Source organism: Petromyzon marinus, chromosome 43, assembly GCF_048934315.1.
Source record: "Petromyzon marinus isolate PM22_M1 ecotype Great Lakes invasive population chromosome 43, UKy_Petmar_22M1.pri1.0, whole genome shotgun sequence".
Taxonomy (NCBI): domain Eukaryota; kingdom Metazoa; phylum Chordata; class Hyperoartia; order Petromyzontiformes; family Petromyzontidae; genus Petromyzon; species Petromyzon marinus.
In genome coordinates, this window is record NC_133709.1 from 14,539,847 (window position 1) to 14,550,913 (window position 11,067).

An 11,067-nucleotide genomic window follows, 5' to 3' on the forward strand; every position below is an offset into this window, starting at 1 on the left:
CTGCAACCACTCCGACACCTATGACACGTGCCTGGACATTGCACTCCATATTAATGTAAGCAATGAGAAAGCCATCGCTTAACAGTTATACATGTACGTACGGTGCGGAATAAGTTAAATGTACATACATCACATACATGAACAACAACCGCCATTCGCCACTAAGTGGCGGTGACGTCACCACGGTGCTTGTGCCAGCCTGAGTGCCTTTTAAGGCCACGTGTAGTGTCGAACGCCCGCTGGCAGGTCACGGGACAGACCATGGGTTGACTGAGATGACTGGCCGATGCACCACCTGTGCCCCCTGCTGTGATCAACATACATAACACACACACATACATGAATCAGCCACTTAACATCCAAACACACTGCCAGTAGCGTGCATGATCTCTTTTTTTGCGGTTGTACGATTTCATACGAAATGCGGCTTTCCGAATTGCCATCAAAATATAATTCTGCAGATGTTCATGGGATGCTTCTTAGAGTCCTCATTTGCCTTTCACTCTGTCGGCCAACAGAACTCATCAGATCTTGTGGAGGCGTTTGAGGAGTTTTTTAACAAGGAGACGCTGGACGAATACACCTGCAGAATGTGAGTGGGCATCGTGTGTTGACACCCTGGAATCATTTGTAGCTTCAAAAGTCTGGTGATTGAATCAAATTCTAATAAAAGATAGTAATAAAAATATAATATAAATAATACATAAAAAAATAACGTTCAATATATAACGTAAACAAGTAACAATTTTTATGTTAAGAAATGAATAAAAAATAACAAACAACAAAAAGTGAGTAGATTTATTGTTTAAAAGTTGGGGAACACGTGCGATGTCTGGCGTTGTTGTCGTGCAGGTGCTGTTGCAAGGGGGAAGCGACGAAGACGATGGCTCTCCACCGCCTGCCCAACGTCCTCACCGTCTCCATCAAGCGGTACAACCTCTACGGCGTCAAGATCAACCGGGTAACGATTCTGCCCCTCCACATCGCTCTAATTAATTTATTTTATTACAGCCCTTGTCAGTTCAACGCTGGAGAAAATGCCTCTCCATGTTGGAATAAGTGCTACGGAAAGACTCACCCCCCGTCATATGACTGTAGAATTTCCACCACTTGCTCAGGGCTAGCAACAGGAGATGAGCACCGTCTTCAACGCTCAAATGAGCGAGACATCACGTCATCACGTTGACGTGTAACTTAGATGGTGCCCATCTCTGCTGCCCACCCCACCACCCCTGCCGTTTCCTCTTCTAACGTTTGTCTCTGTGCGCTGCCTGTAGAACATCACCTACCCGGAGCACCTGGACATGCAACCCTTCACCTCAACGTCTCAGGGCGAGCCCGCAATCTACTCCCTGTACTCGGTGCTGGTGCACAAGGGAGCCGACTCCAACAGCGGCCATTATTATTGCTACAATAAGGTAATTCCATTTGTTACCATCAAACAATAACAACGCACATCTGCAATGCGCCCATAATGTTACAAATGTCCAATAGGGAAGAATAAATAGAAGTATTGCGTCTGTTCTTGCGTCTTGATGTACTTATGCAACTTCTACTTACAGTATATATACTTTATTTATTTGTATTTAGTGACTTCCTTAGCATTCCTACACTTTGCACTCCAATCGGTGTTGTATTGTTTGTTGTTGTTGTAACTTTTTGACCCGCCCCTACTGGACATCTGTTGAAAAGAGCTTTGTAGATCATCGAATTCTTTCAGCACAAATAATGATTCTGATGAAATTGGTCCAAGGCCATCGATGCAGTGACATGGTCAGGCAGACCGTTCTGTAACTTCAGCACCATCATAGCAAGCGTAGCACCTTCTGCAGCTCTGACGATGGGGTGATGCTCTTTACGAACTTGTTGTATAGAGTGTATCGTGTCTTGTTATTAATGAACGGAGGAGGTTGGGTGCAGTTGTGTAAACATTGTAACCAAGTGTAGCCGTGCTGTGACTGTGCGCAGATCAGCGATGGACAATGGTGCTGTATGAACGACTCCATCGTGCGGCACGTCGACATCAAGGCTGTTATGAACGAGCAGGCCTACATGCTCTTCTATATTCGGTAAGTCGCCTTCTCTCCCCTTCACTTTAACCTGCACTTACAACCGTCCCCCAGACCAGCTCACTGGAAAGATATTGTCTTGTGCGAGCAGCAGTGTCTCCTTTGAAGGCAGGTGTTAACGGTTTGCGACGCGTTGGTGCGTGCATGCAGGTCCCCAGAATTGAACGCGCCGCCAGCGGACAGCTACTGCCCGCTGGAGCACGTCAAGGCGACGTCCCGCTTGTGCCTCAAGCGGCCACCCTCGGCGAAGGGAGACCCCGGACCCTGTCTGTGTACGGCAGCTCTCCTCACCGGCGCGCAAGGTAAAGGATGGATTTGAAACGTCGCCCCGTGTGCGTGGAAATGCCCAGGGAGAATGTACACCCTGACAGCGCATCTTTTTATATTAAGGGAATGGTGAAGTACAGCGATCTTCTTGTTTATACTTCAGACCGGTTTTGTTTCATTCACCCAATGTCGAGCGGTTTGGACTTTAGCGCCATCATCTTCTTTACCTGCAGAAACCCAAGACGTCGAACCGCCCCAACAGGAACAACTGCCGGAGCAACTGCAAGGGCCACGGCAGGAACAGCAGCAGCAGAAGCAGCTACCGGCAACACCAGACACACAACAGCCGCTGCCGCTAGTCCCAGAGCAGCCACCACCACCACTCCGATCTCACAGCAGCCGCTGCCATTCCACCAGCAACCACCACCGGTCCTGCAGCAGCCACCACCACCACCGCCGCTCTCGAAGAAGCCGCTGTCAGCGACACAGCAGCTGCTGCCACCGCGTGTCCCACAGCAGCCAGTCCAACAGCAGCCAGTCCAACAGCAGCCAGTCCAGCAGCAGCCACCGCCACCAGTCCCACCACAGCCACCGCCACCAGTCCCACCACAGCCACCGCCACTCTGGTCGCACAGCAGCCACCACCGATGTAACAACTGGCACTCGCCCCACCAATAGAAGTCGGTGCTTAAAATCCATGATCGCGTGTCTAACCTCTTGCTTCCTCTCAAATTCAAAATAATTTTGAGAGACATTTTACGAAGACACCAGGCAGCGGCTCACCATGGCGTCGCCCGCTCCCCAAAATGTACTCGTCGCCGGCTCCACCACCAGCCCCTGCTTGTGTTGCAATCGAAACGTCGTACTCTATTATTTAATTTATTTTCTTTCTACGTGACTTTACCGAAAGAACCAAAGAGTAATTCCTGCAGTCATGAACGCTTCAAATCAAGTTTTAATCCACGAAGACTTGAAAAACCCAGCACGAAAGCGCTTAAAATCACGCCAGCCATTCTGGGAGACAGGAGCCAAGATCCATGCAGGCGGCACCAACCCATTATGGCTTGGGGTTGCCGTTTATTCCCTGGCCAATCGTCAAGAGAGTTGGCACCAGGAACGTTATTGTGATGGTGACCGTAAAATTAACTGTCTCATTACAAATGAAGACAGAGGTTGTGTCCTCCGCAACGCGAGGCCGGAGTGCGCTCTCAGTGAGGTCGTGCAAGGTATTCCCGTACGGTTCTTGTCTCTAAATTTAGATTTAAAGCTTTCGTGACTGCAGTAATTCATATTCTTAGTTCTTTCGGTAAAGTCACGTTGAAGGGAAACAATAAAATATATATAAAACAATAAAAATTCTCACGACGTTTCGATCATAACACAAACGGTCGTCATCAGGTGTGTCGGTTTGCATAAATTTATTTATTTTTAAACGGTGTATTTATATAGGTTCTTGTCTCTGTTCATTTGAAATGCGGGGCATTTATTTTGCGTTGTGTCGGGGATTTAAAAAGTCACCGCTGTTGCAAAGTATTTACTTATTTATGGAACTGTGAATACGTCGGCATTTTGTAAACTACATATTTGTAACTTTTTTACGTACGGGGCGTGCACATTTCAATGGACACGCTAACCGTAGCGCCAAGCCGTTACCACGTGAAATGTACGGCTAAATGATGAACTTCGCCAAGCACTTTATTTCCATCTTCCATGATGCCTCCAGAAACAGCGGTTTCTGAACTCGTGAATGTAGATCGGTGACACTTCGGTCTCCTCGGGGTTTTTATCGTTTGTACAAAAGCAGCTCAAAGTGTGGGAAGGGAAAGCCAGATTAATGTTTTCCAGAGATTTTGTCTACCTCGTTTTGTATTTGCACTTGACATCAATATATACTTGTCGTGACAAAACTGGTCTCGCTTCCATTTCTTACTTTGCCATCGCAGTGTGTGTGTGTATGTGTCTTTGTGTGTGGGTGTATGTGTGTGTTTCTCTTTGTTTACGTGTGTTTATGTGTGTATGTATGTGTGTATGCAGGTGCATGTGCTCGCTAACAGCACTTGCCCAAACAGCTTGTTTTGGCTCTACGGGGGATCTTTGTCTTTGTATGTCTGTGTGTTGATGGGTGTGTACGTGTTTGTGTGTGTGAATGCGTGTGTGTGTATATCTAATTACATTGTTCGGTCGTAGTTTAGTGGTAGTTAATTGAAGGTGGAGGGGTTACCAGCCCCTCGCACCCGTCCAGAGCCCTCATTTAGCCGCTGTGATGGTCACAGACGCCATAAGGGGAAAGGGCCAATTGGAATTGGCCCTCTCCCTCACAGCACCGACCACGACAGCGTTGCCACAGAAATGTTTGTGGGGAAGAGGTCAAGACCACGTTGCTGGCCTAATTAATTAAATGTTGAATATAAAAAGTGGATAAAAGGTAATGGTACAGCCCCTGCGGTTGTTCACGCCACTGCCGGCAAATGGGGCCTCCACGAGCGGGAGCTCCAGAGAGCCCCTTCGAGGGTCATTGGCCTACTCCTCCACACTGGCCAGAACGGCTTGGAAGAGAAGGTCGTCAAATATAGAGTTAGATTTACCTGCCGCTTACAACATTTGACCGTAACGTGTTCGGTGGGGACACGCTTCTTGCAGGGCTCAAATGCAAGGCAGCGTGTGAAGAAAAACGGGGCCCAGAGAATGTTGACTCCAGCACTGGGGGGGGGTGCCGGTACACTGGGACACTGCTGTGGGTGTGGTTACTCAATCGCCCAGCCACGTGGAGGAGTAGCCACTGATATGAAACGCAACGCCATCGTCTCACCTAATCAACCCGTTCACCCGTGAAGCGGTGGCCCGGCCGTTAGCGCACACTGACCACTGCCAGCTAAGTTCGATTCCCGGCCACGGCTAACGTCGGTGCTGAGTGACATCTGAACAAATCTCTGGGCTGCCTCACCTTCACACCAACTCATACTGACCAGCGTGGTGAAGTATGATCGAACACCCCCTCCCCCCCCCCATTTAGTGACACAGAGTGGGGGGCTCCTACCTCCGCTGTGGATTGACAGAGGGCCGACGTCTATGCTGAGCCCCACGCCAGTATAGTCGCAGCATCCCTCTGCAACAGCTCTGCTGTGACACCTGAAGGCACACAAACAACAAAGTGGGTGGCCAGGTGCAGGGAGGGTGACGTCCTCATTCAATGAATAAAAAACGAAAAGGAACCCGCCACGGATATTCACCAAGCGGCAATGAGAGCGTCGTGGCGATGCTGCTGCTGTCAGAAACCCGCCGCACGATGCAGTGCGGACACGAGTTGACAATTTCAACCCCACACATCCGTTACTTTTCTTGTCAACACCCTCAGCATTAAATTAATATTGCAGAGTTTTATAGTTCAACATTCAATGATCGTCCTACACTAAGGGGTCATTTAATTATCGTTTTATGAGTCATTCATTTTAACAACGCAAATATGTAATCGCTACAGCTATTGAGAGAGCTATTTTGGAATTCTGCTAAATCCAAGAAAAGTAACTTAATGGCAAATTCTGCATTTTTATAGAAATGGTTTGAAAATTATTTCGCACAGTTAATGATGCAACTACTGGCACAGGGCAACCGCGGCTCGAGTGTGAACGCCTTCACTATGAGAGGGGTCACCCTGCAGGGTTGAGTAGAGATCTCTATCCCGCCCTGTATAGCAGGGGTGTCCAAACTACGGCCCGCGGGCCAACTGCGCCATCCATTTTTAATTGGCCCGTATCAAAGTTTAAAATATAATGGACTATGGCCCACTGTATTGCATTTCTTAATTGAAACACTAGATGGCGGTATTGTCTTGAGCAAGGCAGCGTCTCCACAAAGCAAGCAATCGAAGAAAACATTTGCTCAGGGTCACCAGAAATGCCGGAACTGAAGAGACGCAAGATTGCAAGCGAGTGCAGAAAATTTCAGACTCGGTGGAAAAATGAATTTTTTTTCATAGAAACCAAGGGGAAGTGTGTTTGTTTGATTTATAATGAGAGTGTTGCCGTGATGAAAGAGTACAATGTACGACGGCATTATGAAACGAAACATCAGACCTTCACGTCCTACACTGGCGCCGAGCGGAGAGAGAAGGTAAAGCAAATGGCAAGCTAGCCTGCTAACGCAGCAGCAGGGTTTTTTTTTCCGTGCTAACAAAGCTCAAGAAAATGCAACAATAGCCAGCAATGAAGTAGCTCAACTCATTGCCCTACACGGGAAACCTTTCTCAGACGGTGACTTCATCAAACAGTGCCTCACTAAAGTCGTGGGAATGTGCCTGGAGAAAATGCAGGATTTCAACGACGTTAGTATGTCCAGAAATAAGGTTGTGCGGCGAATTGAAGACTTGTCGGCTAACTTAAAACAGCAAGTGTCAGATACAGCTTGTGCTTTCGATTTTTACTCGATTGCATGTGATGAGAGCACAGATGCCACGGACACTGCACGGCTGTTAATTTTTTTGCGGGGAGTAGATGAGAATTTTTGCATTACGGAAGAACTGCTTGATCTTCGGAGTCTAAAGGGGACAACAACTGGGAAGGACATGTTTTGAAGCTGTGTCAGATTAAATTAACCAGGCTGGACTTAAATGGGACAAGCTGTGTGGAATTACAACGGATGGGGCTCCAGCAATGACAGGCGAGCGCAAAGGAATGGCTTCTATGGTGGGTGCCAAGGTGCAGGAGAGCGGAGGTGAGGCTGTTAAAATGCACTGTATCATCTACCAAGAAGCCCTCTGTGCCAAGATAATCCAGCTTGGCGATGTGATGAACACAATTGTGAAAAATGTCAAAAAAATTATGGCCCGAGGGCTTTACCACAGAGAATTGCAAGCGTTCCTCTCTGATGTCGATGCTGAATACGGGGACCTACTCTACCATTCTCAAGTGCGCTGGCTCAGTCGCGGCTCCGTGCTGCAGCGGTTTTATTCCCTGAGATCAAATATCGACAAGTTGTTGAAAGAAAAGGGCAGACCTCTCCATGAGATCAGTGACCCTTTATGGTTGGCAGGCCTGGCTTTTTTAGTTGATCTCACTGATCATCTCAACACCCCGAACAAGAGACTACAAGGCAAAGAGCAGCTGGTACCACAGCTGTATGTGCACATGAAAGCATTCCGTGCGAAGCTCCGTCTCTTCGAGTCACAACTGCGCAACTTCAATGTAGCGCACTTCCCCACGCTGACCGAAATCAATGCGCATTTCCAAATGCCAAGCTCTCTGCAAAAATGGGAGAATATGTGTCTGTGATCACATCTCTCATGACAGAATTCAGTCAGCGCTTCCAAGATTTTTCTGTCATTGCGAAGGAAATCACACTGTTTGCGGCTCCGTTTTCAATGGATGCGAAAGAAGTGGAGGAGAGTCTGCAATTAGAACTGATCGAAATTCAGTGTGATGATTCTCTGAAGAATCAGCATCAGCTTCTCTCCCTACCTGACTTCTACCGGAGTTTGGAAAAGGCCAAGTTTCCTCTGATGAGACGCCATGCAAAACGAATGATGAGTCTGTTCGGCTCAACATACATATGTGAGCAGACATTCTCTCTGTTAACGCTGAACAAAAGCAGGCTGAGAACCAGAACGACCGACAGCCATCTCCGTGACGTCCTTCGCATCTCAACCACCAAACTTACTCCTGACCTGCCAGCTATCCTTCACACCAAAGCGCAGCATCACTGCTCCCACTGAGCGTAACATTCTTCCCATTACAGGTGAGTTAAAAATATACACAGTTTTCATTTGTTAATAAGCCCAATTACTTAATAAATTCAGTTAATTAAAGTTGATGACAATTTTTTTAACAAACGTTAGTTGATGTGTTAACAAGCCCAATAATTTATTTGTGTAATAAGCTTGAAATATCCACATCCCCTATTTGTCTTCTTGTCTCTTCCTTCATATGGACAATGAAGGGGGATCAGCACCCTAAGAACCAATCTGAGGCTGTCACTGAGAGAATGACCTGCCAACCTTTTTGTAAAAAATAAAATTAAAATCTACTAATGAAGAGCTATGATGGAGGCTTTTTTTCTTCAAACATGTTCAATAATCAAACGTAATTTACCTGCATTTGATTGATTTTGACAATATTAGTGCATGAGAAGTGAGGCAGTATACCTCACGTCTAGTGAGTGGCCCAATCCTTCGTATATTTTTCTGTATGTGGCCCTCGGGAAAAAAAGTTTGGACACCCCTGCAGTATAGAGTAGTCAACGCGTGTTTAATACTGAGTACTACTCAGCGCACACGGCGGCAAGAGCGCACTTTATGAATGGAATCGGTCATCATTGACGGATGTTGGGGTCGTTGAGTAAACAGCCAAAGAGGGTGACGAGAAGTGGCACAGATGGGTAGCGCGCCACGCTACGAACCGGCTCCACCCGAGTTCAATTCCTGTCCAGGGCTAACAACGACACGACTGGCGAGCGATGTCAGGGCTGGTTGCCCGCTACCTTCACCGACCAGCATCGAGCACCCGTGGTGGGATATGGTCAAAGAACCACAATGGTGGGAAGGCCTTCATCCAGCAGTGGATTGACCGTGGGCAGTAAAAAATAAAGTGTTGCTTTGTAGCTAATAGCCCCAGGGTCACACAGTTCCACTCGATATTCAGCTCGGGTTGGACCGAACATTCGGGTCAGACGGCCAGTTGAGAGGGTCGCACGCATCTTCAATGGAGCCTCCATCAAGGCATTATTGTATTTCCCGATGGGCCAGAGCAGCAACTGATGCCACCCAAAGGTGACGAAACCTTTGAACGTAGCGGCCGTCACGTAATTCACTTTCATCGACCATATCGAGATGAGCACTGCAGTCAGGATCACGACAGATGTTCTGTGTGCGTGAAGTGGTGGTGTTGTTATTTTTACTATTTTTATTTATTTTAACCACCTAAGTCACACTGAGCTACATAGCGCTTTTATAAGAAGCGACCTTGCCACAGATGATAGCTCAACAAAGTGGCTTATCGTGTGGACATTTAGAGCAGCCAAATATTCGAAACACGTCGATTCTCAATGTGGAATGGAAACACCGCAGCACCCGGAGCAAAAATCCACGCGACCCCGGGGAGAGAGACACCGCAGACTCCAAATATACAGCAGCAGTAGCAGGCGTCGGGGTCGGGATCGAACCCACGACCTCCTGCACACCGGGCGAGGTAGTTAACATCTCCTAGCCACCGTGGCGACCCGAAGCCTTCATCCAGCAGTGGACTGCCAACACGGCACGGCATCATTGCGGGTCTACAAAGGTACCTGGTTGGAGGATGTGGAGCCGAGTGGACTTGCCGATGAGCGGTACCGGCAGTGTCAAGATCGGCCTCTGTGGAGGAGGAGGAGGCTCGTGAGGGACGCTCCCGGGCAGTTGGAGGCAGTCGCCTTCCAGCAACGACGACGGAGGGGCAAAGGAGCGACGCTCACAACAACGAGCGGAGAGGCGGGTGGCTAAAATACGGCGAGTTGGCACAGCTGGTGGCGTCTGCCAGCCATCTCGAGTCCGTCAACCCATGGCACCTGCAGGGTTCTGTCCCGTGACCTCCTGTCAGCGAGCATTCGACACTTCGCGTGGCCTAAGAGTGCACCTAGCCTGGCACAAACGCCGTGGGGACGTCACCGCCACTTAGTGGCGAATGGTGACGGCTGTTGTTGTCGATGCCGCTTCTGTGGACTGTCCTACTGTACGTTGACTTCGATGATTTTCCGTGAGGGAGGTGGGACCAGTGATGGACGAGTCCATAGTTGGTGTTTGACAGGGGGCGAGGGAGTTTGACTTGGACGGACGAGTCCATGTTGGGAGTTGGTTTAGAGGGGGGGGGGGGGATTTGTTCTTTCCTGGGCCACGTGACCTCGTGGTGTGAATGCCCTCTCTCTCTCTCTGTCACCACGTGACATGGGGAAGAGGAGGATAGGGAGCCCGGGAACGTGACAGCTGTAGCAGCGACGAGGCTGTCCGCCTGTACGTGACAGCTGTAGCAGCGACGAGGCTGTCCGCCTGTACGTGACAGCTGTAGCAGCGACGAGGCTGTCCGCCTGTGGGTCGCTGCTGCTGCTGCGCGAGTCCCAGGCGCGCTACGAGGAGCTGGAGCGCGCCAGCTGCTGTGCCCCCTCTGCCTGGAGATGTCCTCCAAGCCCGTGGTCATCCTGCCCTGCCAGCACAACCCGTGCCGCAAGTGCGCCAACGACGCGTTCCAGGTGCTCGCCCGCACGCTCACCTGTACACTCACCTGTACACTCACCTGTACACTCACTCACATGTACACTCACCTGTGACACTCACCTGTACACTCACCTGTGACACTCACCTGTACACTCACTCACCTGTGCACTCACCTGTACACTCACCTGTACACTCACCTGTGACACTCACCTGTGACACTCACTCACATGTACAGTCACCTGCACGCTCACCTGTACACTCACCTGTACACTCACCTGTGACACTCACTCACATGTACACTCACCTGCACGCTCACCTGTACACTCACCTGCACTCCCGCCTGAACACTCGCCTCCACGCTCACTCACTTGTACACTCACTCACTTGTACACTCACTCACTTGTACACTCACTCACTTGTACACTCACTCACTTGTACACTCGCCGTTTGTTCGTTCGTTCGTGGGTGTTTTTGACGCGTTTTTTTTGTGTTCGTTTGACGGTACAGGGGAGGGGTAAGGGTGGGGTGGGGGTGGTTGTGTTTAAAGTTCACAAA

The 11,067-nt window shown here is 49.1% G+C and overlaps 1 long non-coding RNA gene across 1 annotated transcript; it reads left to right on the forward strand.

Annotated features, from left to right (window-relative positions):
* The first annotated feature begins 1,282 nt into the window (after nucleotides 1-1,282).
* On the forward strand, nucleotides 1,283-4,243 carry LOC142930820 (uncharacterized). Its single transcript, XR_012946794.1, has 2 exons — nucleotides 1,283-2,371; nucleotides 2,570-4,243. It is a non-coding gene; the product is annotated as an uncharacterized LOC142930820 (long non-coding RNA).
* Nucleotides 4,244-11,067: the final 6,824 nt, after the last annotated feature.